Raw genomic sequence first — 13,865 nt, 5'->3', positions numbered from 1 at the left:
TACCAGCTTTGATTTACGCCGACGGGACAGGCAATTTCTGGGCGGGACTTCGGCCCATTCGGGCCGGAGAATTGAGCGGGGGGTCCCGCCAACCGGCGCGGCCCGATTCCCGCCCCCGCCAATCTCCGGTACCGGAGACTTCGGCGGGGGCGGGATTCACGGCGGCCAACGGCCATTCTCCGACCCGGCGGGGGGTCGGAGAATGACGCCCCCTGTCTTTTTAATTAAAGTTGAAGGAAGCCGTGGCCTGTGCTTTTAATGCAAGCAGAGGATTTCAATAGCAGGAGAGATCAGTGATGATTCAGTTTAGCTGCTGGCCAATGAATTGGCCCAAAAAGTGGTGCTTGCCCGGTAACAGGTGGTGGGTGGATCTGTTCCCACTGAAATGATTCAGACCTAAAGAGCTTTCAGTTTCACTTTGGCAGCTAAGAGAGAACATTTCTCTTTTTTTCTCCAGAAATAACCAGTGAATTCTCACCAAATTGCCACTGTGGGAACCAATTCTCTCTGCAGAAAAGACTGATACAAGCAGAATCTAGAATTTGACAACTATCTTTGTAGAAAAGGCTGATGCAAGCAGAGACCAGAATCTGAGACCTCTCTCTGCAGAACAGGCTGATGTGAACCCAGGGGCCTCTCCTGGTTTCTCCACCAAAGTGGAATGTTGGCGGGTTACAATATCCGGCATAAGTCGAATAAAGCTTTGGCGCTGCACAAGATCTTGGGTTGGTTAGCTTAGTTGGCTGGATGGCTGGTTTGTGATACGGTGCTATGCCAACAGTGTGGGTTCAATTCCTGTACCGGCTGATGTTATTCATGAGGGCTTTACAAAAGTTGAGGATCCACGTGGCGCAGTAACTGAGAGCAAGGCGGAGTCGGGAGTGTCATCATCGCCTATCTCACTGTCTGTTGTAAGGTGCGACAATCCGTGACCACAGCGACCGGATTGTGTTGTTGTAGGCAGAGGTGGCGATGCTGGGAAAGGCCTGCAAGGTGTTGAAGTCGAAGATGGATGATCAGGAGAATGGGTTCAGTCGACAGAACTTAAGAATCATGGGACTGCCAGAGGAGATGGATGGAACGAGTGCTGGTTGAGGAGGGGATCTTAAAACTACCCCGGAAATGGATCGGGCCCACCGGTCGCTGCAACAGAGGTGGAGAGCTGGGGAGCCACTGCGGGCAGTGATCGTCCAGATGCATAATTTTCAAGAAAAGGAGAGGATTCTGAGGTAGGCAAGGTCAACACGAGACTGTACTTGGGAGGGTCAGCGGATTCAGGACTATCAGGATATTGGGGCTGACCTGGTCAAGCGGCGGGTGAGTTTTAACAGAGCCAAGGCGGCGCCCTTTCGGAACAAGGTGCGGGCAGTGGTTAGCACTGGGACTGCGGTGCTGAGGACCCGGCTTCGAATCCCGGACCTGGGTCACTGTCCGTGTGGAGTTTGCACATTCTCCCCATGTCTGCGTGGGTTTCACCCCCACAACCCAAAGATATGCTCTTTAGGTGGATTGGCCATGCTAAATTGCCCCTTAATTGGAAAAAAAAAATAATTGGATACTCTTAAATTTTAAAAAAAGATTTCGGGTGTTCGCACACTTGTAAAGCTTAAAGGCAGATGTGGTTTTCCTGCAGGAACACATGTGCGGGTGAAGGACCAGAAAGTGATGGGTGAGGCAGATGTTCCACTCGGGGTTCAATTCCAAATGGGAGGGATCACGATTTTGTTTAGCAAAAGGGTGGTATTTGTGGTGGCCAGCAAGGTGGGGGACCCAGGAGGGTGGTATATGGTGGTGAGCGGGGTCTTGGTGGGGCGTTGGTTGTTTCAGTGAATGTCTTTGCGCCCCACTGGGACAACGCGGAATTTGTTAAGAAGATTTTGGCGGTCATGCCAGACCTGGATTTGCATCAATTGATAAGGATGACTTCAACTGTGTTAGACTACAGGATGGATTTGTCAAGCCCCAAGTCATTGGCCATGTCTGGGGTGGCAAAGGAGTTGGGGGAATTCATGGAGCAGAGGGGGGATGGATCGGTGGAGGTTTAGGCATCTGGGAGAGAGGCAGGTTTCCTTCTTCTCCCATGTGCACCGGGTATACACCCAAATAGATTTTTGTGGTGGGGAAATCAATACTTCCCGGGATTGTGGGGCGGAATATGCAGCTATTCTGATTTCAGATCATGCACCACACTACGTAGATGTGAGGTTCGATACGGGCCGAGTCCAGAGACCCTCGTGGAGGTTCAATTTGGCGCTCTTGGCGCACAAGAAGTTCTGCAAGATCGATGATTGAGACTATGTGGAGTTCAACCAAACCGGGAAGGTCTCACCCTCCACGTTTTGGGAGGTATTGAAGGCAGTGGTCCAGGGGAGTTTATATCCTAAAAGGTCAGGGTTGAGAAGGTGGAGAGACAGAGGCTGGTGGAGGACATTGGGGAAGTAGACCAGCTGTACCCAGTGGGCCCGACTAGAGATGTGTTAGCAGAGAGGAATAAGCGACAAGGGGAGTTTGATCTAATGATGACAGAAGGTAGTGGGCTAGCTTCATCACTCAAGGGAGTGTTTTGAATATGGGGAGAAGGTCAGCCAAAGGGTGGATAATGAGATGGGGCACTCTTTAGATGGGTTGGTATTCCTGGAGGTGAAGAGGGGGGAAGGGACAGCAATTAGAGATGCCATTGGGACTACAGGAGATAATGGAGTCCATTGGGTTGATGCAGTTGGCGAAGGCACTGGGGCCGGAAGTATTTCTGGTAGAATTTTAAAAACAATTTTGGCAGAGTTGGTGCCGCATCTCCTGGTGATGTCTCATGATTCTTTGGCGTAAGGGGAGCTGACAGCCACGCTGGCTAAGACATCGATCTCTTTGATCCTAAAGAAGGATAAGGACCCAGTGGAGTGTGGGTCTTACAGGCCTATCTCGCCGGTAAACATCGATGTGAAGTTGGTGGTTCAGGTGCTGGTGAGTCGGCTGGAGATGGTCTCGGAGGATCAGACAGGTTTTGTGAAGGAGCGGCAGTTGTCAGGCAACATTAGGCAACTGTTGAAAGTGGTGTCTAGGGGAAAGGGGCCGAAAGTTATGATTCCAATAGACACGGAGAAGGCTTCTGACTGGGTAGAAAGAAGTATTTGTTTGAGATCCTAGGTCGGATTTGGGTTCATTTTGTGGGTGCCACTCCTGTATGCTGCCCCCATGGCAAGTGTGAGGGTGAACATGATGAGCTTGGCTTATTTTCGGCTACATAGGGGCACGAGACAGGGATGCCCCCTGTCCCTGCTGCTGTTTATGCTGGCTATTGAGCGGCTATTGCACCTTTGGCATGCGCTCCAGGGGTGAAGAGAGTGGAAGAACATTGAAAGTGGAGGTAGGGAGCATAGAGTGTTATTGTACGCGGGTGAACTACAGTTATATGTCCAATCCCGCTGGCGTGCATGGAGAGAATAATAGACATTTTAGGGAAGTTTGGCCCCTTTACTGGATTTCAATTGAATGCGGCAAAGAATGAGGTATTTCCGGTGAACGGCCAGAGGAGGAGTGCTAATTTGGAAGCCCTGCTATTCAAGCTGGCCAAAACAAGGTTTCGGTATTTGGAAATTCAGATGGTCCACAACTGAGCCCAGATGCACAAGTGGAACTTGGCCAGGATGGCAGAGGGAGTAAAAGGGGATCTCAAAAGGTGGGATGCCCTATCGCTGTCCTTAGCAGGGAGGGTGCAAGACCAAAAAGATGAACATTCTCCCGAGATTTTTATTTGGTTTTCAGTCCCTTCCAATATTCCTTCCAAAGCGTTCTTTTGGGAGGATAGATAAGTTAATCTTGGTCTTTGTATGGGCAGGCAAGACACCCAGCTAAAGGAGGGCTTCATTGTAGAGGGAACGGCGGGTGGAGGGGGGAATATAAATCAGGCCATCTGACAAGAACATTACATGGCACCAGGGCTGGATGGTATTAAATATTGAGAAAAAAAACAAGGTCCACAGATATTTGAAGATTTTGCAGACTGCACGAATGAACTACATGAAGTTGTTGAAGCCACCAATGAGTCTCAGATTTCATGGTAATGTGGACAGCAACTGGCGTGTGTTTAAATTACAATTTAATCTGTTTCTTGCTGCAGTAAATTTAGGAGATCAATCAGATTTGCTGAAGGTAGCAATGCTCCGAACAGCGGCAGGGCCCAAAGCAATTGCTGTGTTTAATCTGTTTAAATTTGCAAACGGTGAAGATAGTAAAAATTATAACAACACTAGGTTAAAGTCCAACAGGTTTATTTAGAATCACCAGCTTTTGGAGCTCCTTTATCACCTTTAACCTGGTGTTGTAAGACTTCTTACTGTGCCCATCCCAGTCCGATGTCAGCATCTCCATATCATGAAGTAATCCAAAGATTTGATGAACATTGCACCCCCAGAAAGAATGAAATTTATGAAGGCTATGTGCTTAGATTACATTTACAGAAGAGTCCATAGATCATTTCATCACTGATTTAAAGTTAAAAGCGGAGACCTGTAATTTTGCTGCGGTGGAATCTTCCATGATTCGGGACCACATTGTGTTTGGTGTGAATTAAAATAAGCTGAGGGAATGATTGCTGAGGGAATTGGAGCGTCTTTGGAACAAACAGTTAAGATTTTTCAGGCTCCCGAGCTAGCAGCACAGCATTCTAAATTGTTTCTCAGTAATGATGGCATCTTTTTGGAGGACAGCATTCCGGTTACCGCCCTTTTCCCCAAAAGATGGGAAACGTCGGAAAAAAGGCAGGAAAATTCTTGCAGCTCCTCGCACATCAACAAACAGGTTAAAGATCAGAACAAAGTATTTCTGTGTAAAGGATGTGGCCAAAGACACAAATTAAGGCAGTGTCAGCGTTTGGCAAGTTTTGTTCCAGATGCAAAGGAAAAATATCACTTTGCTCAAAATTGTTACTCTTAAGCTCAACCACAGATCAGTCAGCACAGTGGAAGACACAGTCTTCCGTGATGAAACATCATTGTTTGTTGGAGTAATAACAGAGAAGAATAATTTTTTGGAGACATCAAAAAATTCTCCAGCACTTAAAAAAATGCAAACTGATGCTCCATGCAGTTGATGAGGACAAATGGCTGCTACCACTTTAAGTGAACTGTACAGTGGTCAAATTGAAGTTAGACACTGGTGCGAAAGCCAATTTAATCAGTATGACTGATTTTTAAAATCTAATAATTCAGCCGAGTAGAATATCTCTGAGCGATTATAATGGTTCAAGCATTAAATGTTATAGTACTTGTGACCCGAGTGTGGTGTTGAAGAACACAGTTTATTCCGTCCCATTCTCTATTGTATCTGAGGGCTTGGATCCATTATTAGGTGATCAGTCCTGTGAAGAATTAGATCTAGTGCAGTTGGTATATAGCATCCACATAGGATTGGATCATCACTCCAATGATTCTGAGAACATTATCAGCAAATTCAGCGATGCGTTCACTGATTTTAGTGCACTACCATTCGCCAACGAGATACAATTTAAAGTAGATGCATTACCTAAAGCACCAATATAAACTATTAGTCGTAAAATTGCTGAAGATGTAAATCTGCATGTCAATCCCACTTCTACCCTACCATCCGTATCAGATACAAAACCACAAGTTATCAAGAAGATGGAAGAACCTACCAATGGAGTAATATCCACGGTATGTGTGAAACAAAAAAATGGTGATGCTCGTATGGGCATGGATCCCAAAGGTCTTAACGAAAAAAGTGTACATATTGTAAAACAATCAATACAGAAAGCAATGAACAGCCAATCTGATCCACATCTCACGAAATCATGTTACAAAGCGTTACCATTGTCACATGGTAGATCGCCAGCAGAGTTACTCATGAATAGAAGGTTGCGTACCATACTTCCACACTTGGAAAAGGAGGAAAATGCAGTGGTAGTGCAGGAAATGCAAAACATTAACACAAAACAAAAGCTGTTCTATTATAGTGTATCTCGAACTTTACCACCTCTGAGGAGTGATTTCATTATGAGAAGAGAAGATTCAGGCAAGTGGTCGAGAAAAGCCACTGTACTTGAAGAAGTAGCACCTCGTTCCTACAATGTACAGAGGAAGGGTTGGTTTTAAGAAGGAATTGTCACGCATAGGTTGGTTTTAAGAATAAATCGTTGTGCACTCTTGAAAACCAGAGAAGACTTTCACAACAACATGATGGATGACAAATCTATGTCAGAATCAACATCAGCTGCAGAGTCAGATAGTTCAGCAGTTCCTGAGCATGAGAATGTCATGGAGAACGTTGAATCTACAAGTTCTGAACAGCAAGGTTAAACTTTGAGAAGATCAACCAGAGTCAGAAGAAAACCTGATCGATTCAATTGGAGATTTGGACAATTTGTACATACTATGCTTGAGTGATAGCATGGTAGTGTTGTAATTCACCTGACCACTAGGAGTCTTATTAGTATATAAGTGAATGTTAGAGTCAGATGACCTCAGGCTGACTAGGGAGCTGGGAGAGAGGTTGCTTGTGCATGTTCATACTGTCATTCATCTGTTGTTTTGTATATATTTGACCCACAGTTAACGTTAGTAAATTGTTTATAGCTTTAGCTACAATTGTTCTTGTAATATAAATCAGGCCATTACAATCGGAATGGGTGCAGATGGAGGAGGCTTCCTGGCTGGGGGCGTGCTTAGGGGCCTTGGCGATGGCCCCCCTCCTGTTCTCCCCGATTAGGTACACCATCAGCCTGGTTGTGGTGTTGGCCCTCAAGGTTTGGAACCAGCTGAAGCGGTACTTTGGAGTGGGCGTCATAGAATTTACAGTGCAGAAGGAGGCCATTCGGCCCATCGAGTCTGCACCGGCTCTTGGAAAGAGCACCCGACCCAAGCCCACACCTCCACCCTACCTCCATAACCCAGTAACCCCACCTAACACTAAGGGCAATTTTGGACACTAAGGGCAATTTAGCATGGCCAATCCACCTAACTTGCACATTTTTGGACTGTGGGAGGAAACCGGAGGAAACCCACGCACACACAGGGAGAACATGCAGACTCCGCACAGACAGTGACCCAAGCCAGGAATCGAACCTGGGACCCTGGAGCTGTGAAGCAATTGTGCTAACCACTATGCTACCATGCTGCGTCGGTCTGTACTGGCCCCAATATGCGGGAATCATAGGTTCGTACCAGCAGGGATAGACGTGATGTACAGGAGTTGGCATCGGGAAGGGGTAGAGCGGGTCAGGGATCTGTTCATGGAAGTACCAACTGCCGAGGGGTAGTGAATTCAGGTGCATACAGGTGCAGGACTTGGTGCGCAAGGAGCTACCCTTGTTTCCTCATCTGCTATGGTATACACTACTGGTAGATTGTTAACTCAGGATGAGCTGGGGGAAGGGGGCGATTGACGATATTTATGGGTAATTGTTGGAAACAGAGAATGCGCCAGTGGAGGAGACAAGATGGAAATGGGCAAAGGAGCTCTGGATAGAACTGGGGGGCGGGAGGGTGCCTCGTATAAAATTATGCACTGAGTGAATTCAACATCATCCTGTGCTAGGATGAGCCTGATTCAGTTTAAGGTGGTGCACAGGGCCCATATGACTTGGGCTCATATATGGGTGGGTTCTTCCCTGAGGTAGAGGTGTGAAATGCGAAAGGTATGCAAAGGGGGCTGTAAATATTGTCCATAATGTTTTGGTCTTGCTCGAAGCTAGGAGGATTCTGGACTTGATCTTCGAGACACTGTCAGAGTTTGTGGGGGTGAGGATGGCTCTGTGTCCATTGGTAGTAATGTTCGGCGGTTTGGAGCTGCCGGAGCTACTGGAGGGGAAGGGGGGCGGTGGTGTCGTCTTCCCCACACTGATCGCCCAGTGGCGAAGTCTATTGGGATCCAGGTCGGCGGTGCCACTGAAAGTGTCGGCGTGGATGGGGATATGACGGAGTTCTTACAGTTGGAAAAAATCAAGTTCACTCTTAGTGGGTTAGAGGAGGGATTTTATGTAAGATGGAGGCTGTTTTTGTCTGTATTCATGGATTTGTTTGTCTCCAGTGGGTGGGGGCGGTGGGGTTAGGGGGCATGGTGTTAGTTAAGGGGAGAAATAGGGGAAAATTACAAACTGCTTCCAATTTAGTCGTATATTTTGATGACTGTGATTTGTTGATTGTGTTTGGAATAATTTTTATTTTAAATGACCTCCCTTTCACAAAGCCATGTTGAATCTACCTGATCACTTTATGATTTTCCAAGTATCCTGCTAAAACCTCCTTAAGAGTCCTCAAGAGTGGACACCAAAACTTTCCCTGTGACAGATATTAGACTAGCTTGCCTGTACTTTCCTGTTTTCTGCCTCCCTTCTTTCTTGAATAAAGGTGTTACATGAATTGTTTTCCAACCTACATGGGTCATTCCAGAATATCAGGAATTTTGAAAGATTATGGGCGGGATTCTCCGCCCCCACCCCCCGCGATGGGCCGAGTGGCCGCCCGTTTTCGGCTGGTCCCGCCGGCGTAAATTAGAGTAGGTTAGGTACTTACCGGCGGGACCTGGCGGCGCGGGCGGCCTCCGGGGTCCTCGGGGGGATCTGGCCCTGGGCGGTGCCCCCACGGTGGCCTGGCCCGCGATTTGGGCCCACCGATTCACGGGTGGGCCTGTGCCCTGGGGGCACTCTATTCCTCCGTGTCGGCTGCTGTGGTCCTCCGTGATGGCCGACGCGGAGAAGATCCCCCCCTGCGCATGCGCTGGGATGACGCCAGCATAGGCTGGCGCTCCTGCGCATGCACCAACTCACGCCGGCCGGCGGAGGCCTTTCGCCGCCGGTTGGCGTAGCGCCAAGCCCCTTCCCCGCCGGCCACCGCGGCCAAACCACTCCGGGGCCGGCCTAGCCCCTGAAGGTGCGTAGGATTCCGCATCTTTGGGGCGGCCCGACGCCGGAGTGGTTCACGCCACTCCTCGACGCCGGGACCACCCACCCCGCTGGGTAGGGGAGAATCCCGCCCTATAACTACTGCATCTACTATCTCTGCAGCCACTTCTTTTAATATGAGAAAAATAAACTGAGTCCTTACCAGTTTTCACAATATAAAGCAGTAGTGGGAGTAATGGGATTTGCAAAGTTCATGCAAAAGACGAATTAACAATAGAATAGTAGCTTACAAAATATTGGAGTGGCTGAATATTCAAAGAACAGGATCAGATTGAATATATCCAAGAATACTTAAGGAAACTTGGGTGTGAATTGTTGCTTTATTCTCAAGCAGTATTAGAAACAGGGGACGTCATTCTCCGACCCCCCGCCGGGTCGGAGAATGGCCGTTGGCCGCCGTGAATCCCGCCCCCGCCAAAGTCTCCGGTACCGGAGATTGGGCGGGGGCGGGAATCGGGCCGCGCCGGTTGGCGGGACCCCCCGTTCAATTCTCCGGCCCGGATGGACCGAAGTCCCGCCCAGAAATTGCCTGTCCCGCCGGCGTAAATCAAAGCTGGTATTTACCGGCGGGACCAGGCGGCGTGGGCGGGCTCCGGGGTCCTGGGGGGGGGGGCGCGGGGCGATCTGACCCCGGGGGATGCCCCCACGGTGGCCTGGCCCACGATCGGGGCCCACCGATCCGCGGGCGGGCCTGTGCCGTGGGGGCACTCTTTCCCTTCCGCCTCCGCTACGGCCTCCATCATGGCGGAGGCGGAAGAGACTCTCCCCACTGCGCATGCGCCGGGAAACTGTCAGCGGCCGCTGACGCTCCCGCGCATGCGCCGCATTTCCGCGCCAGCTGGCGGGGCAACGAACGCCATTTCCGCCAGCTGGCGGGGCGGAAATCCCTCCGGCGTCGGCCCTCAATGTTGGGGCTAGGCCGCCAAAGATGCGGAGCCCGTCTGATTTTTGGCGCCAGTCGGCGGACATCGCGCCGTTGGGGGAGAATTTCGCCCAAGGTTGGTGGCTGACTGGCAGAAATCAGGGGCGAAATTCTCCCCCAACGGCGCGATGTCCGCCGACTGGCGCCCAAATCGGCGCCAATCAGACGGGCATCGCGCCGTCCCAAAGGTGCGGAATGCTCCGCATCTTTGGCGGCCTAGCCTCTCAATGTCGGGGCTAGGCCGGCGCCGGAGGGATTTCCGCCCCGCCAGCTGGCGGAAATGGCGTTTGTTGCCCCGCCAGCTGGCGCGGAAATGCGGCGCATGCGCGGGAGCGTCAGCGGCCGCTGACAGTTTCCCGGCGCATGCGCGGGAGCGTCAGCGGCCGCTGAAAGTTTCCCGCGCATGCGCAGTGGGGAGAGTCTCTCCCGCCTCCGCCATGGTGGAGGCCGTGGCGGAGGCGGAAGGGAAAGAGTGCCCCCATAGCACAGGCCCGCCCGCGGATCGGTGGGCCCCGATCGCGGGCCAGGCCACCGTGGGGGCACCCCCCGGGGTCAGATCGCCCCGCGCCCCCCCCAGGACCACGGAGCCCGCCCACGCCGCCTGGTTCCGCCGGTAAATACCAGGTTTAATTTACGCCGGCGGGACAGGCAATTTCTGGGCGAGACTTCGGCCCATTCGGGCCGGAGAATTGAGCGGGGGGTCCCGCCAACCGGCGCGGCCCGATTCCCGCCCCCGCCCAATCTCTGGTACCGGAGACTTCGGCGGGGGCGGGCGCGGGATTCTCGGCGGCCAACGGCCATTCTCCGACCCAGCGGGGGGTCGGAGAATGACGCCCCAGTTGTGTTCCAATAATTTTTGAAAAAATCATAAGCACTAAGCTCAACAGCCACAGTAGGTTATATCGAATGCTATCATGAAGGAAGCATTTTGAGCATATTTTAGGCAAGTCAAGCATTTAAATTAACGTCAAGACATAATTTATGAAAGACAAATCATTCTTAATAATGCAAAATAAAGGATGCACTTCTAAAGAGGGTGCACAAGCAGAGGAACCGGGAGGCAAATGTGCACAAATCATTAAATGGGCCAGAGCAGGTTGAGAAAGCAATTAATGAAGCATATAAGATACTGGATTTTAGGGCGCCACAGTAGCACAGTGGGTAGCACTGTTGCTTCACAACTCCAGCGTCCCAGGTTCGATTCCCGGCTTGGGTCACTGTGCGAAGTCTGCACGTTCTCCCCGTGTTTGTGTGGGTTTCCTCCGGGTGCTCCGGTTTCCTCCCACAAGTCTCGAAGACGTGCTTTTAGGTGAATTGGATATTCAAAATTCTCCCTCTGCGTACCCGAACGGGCGCCGGAATGTGGCGACTAGGGGCTTTTCACAATAACTTCATTGCAGTGTTAATGTAAGCCTACTTGTGACAATAAAGATTATTATTATTTATAAAGAGGGGCACAAAGACCAAAAACAAGACACATGATAAACAGGTATAAAACACTGGTTTGGCCTCAACTGAGTATCATATCTTCTCCTGGGCATTAAGCTTCAGAAAGGATGTGAAAGCTTAAGAGATTGGGGAAAAGGATGACGAGAATGGCTCCAGGGTTGAAGAACATCAGCTCCATTGATAGATCAGAGAAACATAGAAAATAATAGGAAGCCGCCATTCGGCCCTTCAAGCCCGCTCCTCCATTCATTATGATCATGGCTGATCATCCAACTCAATAGCCGAATACCGCTTTCCCCATACCCTATAGAAGTTGGGGCTTTTCTTAGAGAAGGGACGATTCAGCAGAGATTTGATAGCGGTGCCTGGACAGAGTAAATAAGGAACAATTATTCCCACTGGCAGAAGTCCAGAATCAGAAGACATCAAGACATCTCATGGGTGAGAATTACACTGGTTCCAATTGCGATCTTCCCGCAAGGAATAATTTTTTTGTAGGGAGGCAATGTTTTGCACCAGCATTGAGTGAGTCAGAGCCTAAACATGCCAGCGGGTCTGGCTCCTCAGAGGTTAGCAAAACAAGCAACGGCAAAACAAGGAAAAACGTCTTATGCAGCGGATGGTTAGGATCTGGAATGCGCTTCCTTGAAAGGGCGGTGGAGGCAGATTCAATCGTGGTTTCCAGAAGGGAATTGGATAATTGTCTGAAGAGAAAAAGAAGACATGATGGGCCAAACAGCCTCCTTTCTTTCGTGCTGTAAACATTCTGTAATTCAATTGTTTACTAGAAATCTCTAGGTACAAGGGTCTTGTACTCATTTCCACTCATTCTTCATTCCACCTTTATTTGAAACATAATAAATGTCAACATTATTTATCCGTCGCACAAAAAGAATACACAGGTCCATCTATGATATCAAATCAAACAACCTGTGGACAAGGCAGACGTGTAAAACTTGTAACTCTTGTCACTGACGGATTACATGCTTGATTGAGTCTGCTCAGTGTATCAATGCAACTTCACATACGGACTCAGTTTAGGGAAGTTTAACAGCTCCCTCCTGGACTCTGCTCATAGCTCTCTTGCTGTCGCTGAAGATTGCTGCTAAACTATGGAATTGAGACCCTGATGTTTACTTTCACTTATGAAGAGAGCAGGAGTCATGATTCCCAGACGGGAAACCTAGTAGATTTCCAGACATCCTGTTGAAATTAACTGCAGGATATCTTTTAAATTTTCTGAACAGGTTTGCACCTGACCAGAATAATAACCGGGTTTGGGAGGGAGAGAGCTAAGGGGTGGGGGTGTGCTGAGATGGAGGACCACAGACTACAGTGGAGAAGGAAAAAGTCAAAAGACTGTGCTGGGAGTGAAACCAGTGATCCTGGGTGTGTAAACACATTGGTTTTACCTGAACACATGCAGCCACACTTATCCAGGTTATCAGAATGTTCTGAGCACAGTAATGCAAGAACAGCTGCAAAAGGATGATGCAATTTTAAAAAATGAGCAATGCACTAATAAAAGGAATTATTTCACGACTGTGATATAGTTCCCTAAGAAAACTGATCTTGTATTTACTGTAATTGAGCAGGTATTCACATAATTATTCAAATACATATAATCCAAATTCTGCCATCCTTACTTGTTCTGGTCTACATGCGACTCCAGGTCCACAGCAATGTGGTTGACTCTTAAATGCCCTCTGGAATGGCCTAGCAAGCCACTCAGTTCAAGGGCAATTAGGGATGGGCAATAAATGCTGGCCCAGCCAGAAACACCCACATCCCATGAATGAATAATTAAAAAAAACATACTAGCCAATCAACCAGCACCATTTCTCCTGTAGTTGTAATAATTTGAAATTTGGTATTCGTGCATTTATCTTGATTCCTACAAGACAAAATACTTTGGAACACGTCTATCTTTCCAGCAAAATACTTACGTCTAGGCCTCGTACCCGAAGCGTAAACTATCTTCATGTAAGTTAAGATAAGGAATTCTTTAGTTGAGGATAAAGGCAGTAATTTGGCCCACATTAGCACAATCAAGCACTTAAAAAGAAAAATCTGAAATTACTGATCAGAAAGCCCAAGGCAAAATTGTCCTTTGACTACATGGCTAATGAACATTTTGTGAATCTAAAATAACCTCATGAGAGATAATTATCGCACAATTGCTCTTCCATCTGTTGTGGAAAGAAGAGAACATGAATTGACTATTCAATAACAAATTACACAAATATTTCATGAAAGTTTGACCAACATCTTATGCATCTGGATACCAATGTCAAAATCACGCATTGTGGATAGCACAATTGCTTCACAGCTCCAGGGTCCCAGGTTCGATTTCCAGCTTGGGTCACTGTCTGTGTGGAGTCTGCACATCCTCCCCGTGTGTGCGTGGGTTTCCTCCGGGTGCTCCGGTTTCCTCCCACAGTCCAAAGATGTGCAGGTTAGGTGGATTGGCCATGATAAATTGCCCTTAATGTTGGGTGGGGTTACTGGGTTATGGGGATAGGGTGGAGGTGCTGACCTTGGGTAGGGTGCTCTTTCCAAGAGCCGGTGCAGACTCAATGG

The 13,865-nt window shown here is 48.8% G+C and overlaps 1 protein-coding gene across 5 annotated transcripts in view; it reads right to left on the bottom strand.

The window, feature by feature from the left end:
- The window catches only part of sncaip (synuclein, alpha interacting protein), a 230,210-nt gene that overhangs the window by 115,090 nt on the left and 101,255 nt on the right, over positions 1-13,865 (bottom strand). The window lies entirely within an intron of this gene.

This window comes from Scyliorhinus torazame, chromosome 9, assembly GCF_047496885.1.
Source record: "Scyliorhinus torazame isolate Kashiwa2021f chromosome 9, sScyTor2.1, whole genome shotgun sequence".
NCBI lineage: Eukaryota > Metazoa > Chordata > Chondrichthyes > Carcharhiniformes > Scyliorhinidae > Scyliorhinus > Scyliorhinus torazame.
The sequence above is the reverse complement of the archived record's forward strand: the minus strand, read 5'-3'. Positions and strand labels throughout refer to the sequence as shown.